A 2895-nucleotide genomic window follows, 5' to 3' on the forward strand; every position below is an offset into this window, starting at 1 on the left:
AAGTCCCTGTGCCCCGCGAGCAGGAGCCGGTTTGGACGCACCGTTCGGACTTAACGGTGCGTGTGTGTGTCTGTCTGTGTGTGTGTGTGCGTGTGTGTGTGCGCGTGTCACATCCCGCCTTCTGCTCCCGGGTCACCGCGGGATTTCCCTCCTGCCAGCAGCGCAGGGTTTGTCACCACCCGCTCCCCTCCCTGGGACAGACAACGTTCTGTGCTGTGCTGACAAAGGAAACCCGAATCCCCGTGTAAACCCCACGTTCAGCAACAAACCCGCCCCTCCCGGCTCGCCCGCCGCTCCTGCCTGATGTTACCTGGGCAGCCCCGGCCCCCCCGCTGCACCAACCCCCCTCCTGCAGGGCCCTGCAGGACCTGCCTCTCACCTCACCTGCCAAGGTCTCCAGACAGCCTTGGCTTGCAAAAAAATATATGAAAATAGTTGTCAGTCTGGCAGTGTGCAGGCACAGCAAGCAACATAGTCACCCTAAACCATGAGGGGACTCACTCGGATACTTCACCGTAGTGCCCAAGAAGCCAATTATTTAGCAAATGCAGATTTTCTCTTGTCCTTGTGGGACAGGAGACAAGGCCAAAGCCTCAATATAAGTACAGTACATCTACAGAAGCAGTACCTGTGAGGGGCTCTCAGCCACCGATTAGTTGGTGTCACACAGAAGTCATGGCCAAGCTCTGAATCCCAAGGTCTGTGTCCTTCCTCAGACCATCCTCCTCCTTGCAAGATTCAGACACACTTCAGTACAAGCAGGGTGGGCGAGGAGGTTTCCTGCAAGATACCTCAGAGAAACGTGAGATCTGCGTTCTGGGGAAAGATGCAACGTTTTCGTATCGTTTTCAGGTCATTCAGGTACCTGGCCATGGCAATTGGCATCATGACCACTGCCAACCATGACAGGAGTCCCGAGCAGCCCTTGCAGCACTGATCACAACCTGACACCTAGTGGCTGTAGCCACAGCAGCCCAGAGGCTCCAAACTGCCTTGGAATTGTTTCTCCATTTATATAAGCATCCACATTCAGGCAGAAAGCTTAGACAAAAATTACCTTTGCACCGAACGTGGCTTTCCAGCTTTCAAAGACAAAGCAGGATCCTGGAGAGACTGCAAAGGCTAGGACAATTCAAAAATAAACAGCAAAATATATGGGTTTGCACAGTTTTCCTGAAACCCCATGTCAATCCCACTGCAGAGGCTCATATGACTGTCACCTAAATAGATTATTTCTCAAAGTAAGATCTACCAGCATTGACTTGCTACTGTATTTCATAGTTTATCCTAGGCAAAATGTTCTCAGGACTATATAAATCAGAAAGAAGCCACAACAGGTTCAACATATGGGATTGTCTCTGTGTTGGCCTCATTACATCAGGATCCAGCAGACAGGACTGGAAGTGAAACAAGATGAATGCTTCAGGTGTTTTCGGATGAATGCTCCAATTCTGCTGCATAGATGGCAAACAGAATAACTCATCAGTGCATTTACTTAACCAGCACTCTAAATTAGGCTCTTACACCTTAAGGAAAACAAATCAACTGCTTGATGATTTGCATCTAACTCACAGAAATTTCCACCAATTTTCATGAGAATGGGACCAAGTTAACATTTTCTCTCTGCATCCAATTCTTCCAAAAAAGGAATTTCTTAGTTAAGAATTTGCAGACTTTGGTCTTGGTTTTTCCATTTGGAAATCCTAGGATCAAGAAGCAGTGGAACAGCAGCCCCTGAACTGCCATATTTAATGTGCTTGCCTGTCTTGCAAATTAATCAGAGCTAATTCTGCAACTGTTTGTCCATTTGTATTGCTGAGAAAATGCCTGCTTGGCAGTCACGGTGTTAGGGTGTGTTCATATAGTGCCTTGTATCTTCAAAGCACTTCACAAATGCCAAGTATTATTATCAGTTCTGACCACGAACATTAACTCTCTTCAGGCCCCCAAGTTATTCTGCAGAATCTTTGAAGACTATTTGATTATACAATCAGTTCTCCATATGCTAATACTCAGGCACTTCAATTTTGTCACATCAAAAAGAAAGACGGAAGGAATTATTTGTCAGAAAGAGAAATAATTACCTGTATCAGAAGTAAATTGGCCATTTGTTAGAAGCAATGTGTATGTTCTTAACCATTTATCAGCAGAGCTGCCTTGATCAAAATAAGACAGCCTGCTGGAACCAAACAAGCAATTTCTTTAGCAAACACCTCAGCTATATTAGTACAAGAACTTATAAGCTTTGTTTTGTTGGGTAAATGGAAGTGTTGGTAGCTTCTAAAACCCTTAAAACAGTAGTAACAGTGGAGTTGGCCTTACTCTTAACCCCTGCCAACCACACAGGGTACCTAACAGCAGTTTGGGAGGCTTTAGATAAAAAGGCATTGCCTGCAATTATTTTAGGGAGGAATTCCTTAATCAGGAGTGCAATCTCCTTCTTTTCGCATCAAAAGCAGCAGAAACTTGTTCTAACAAATTCAGCCAAGCAGAACATACCTATGAGACAGTCTAAGCATGGCTAAGCAGTCAGACAAGAGAGCTAACACTTCTTTCACCCCATTTGCCAATTTTTCGTGATAAAAGGCATTTATTTTACTCAAAGTTGTTTAGTGTTCCAGGTTATTTTATAAGATTGTTGTAGCGACAACCACTAAATGTGACACTGGAGAGTTACACCACATACCACATCAACCCTCAAGTTTTATCAAGACCAATGGAAAAGGGAGCTCAGCTGACAGGTTGAGCTTCATGACCAGTGTCAAATAAAGTAGTTCAGCAATGATCCTCAGATTTTGGAATCCCATTTTAGACTGCATGTTGTATCCAGCTGAATGTAACAAATAATTAAACATCCTTCCATCACTACAGTGGCAACAGAGAGGTCATTGTTCT

The sequence above is a fragment of the Chaetura pelagica genome, unplaced genomic scaffold, assembly GCF_000747805.2.
Source record: "Chaetura pelagica isolate M959 unplaced genomic scaffold, ChaPel_1.0 scaffold227, whole genome shotgun sequence".
NCBI lineage: Eukaryota > Metazoa > Chordata > Aves > Apodiformes > Apodidae > Chaetura > Chaetura pelagica.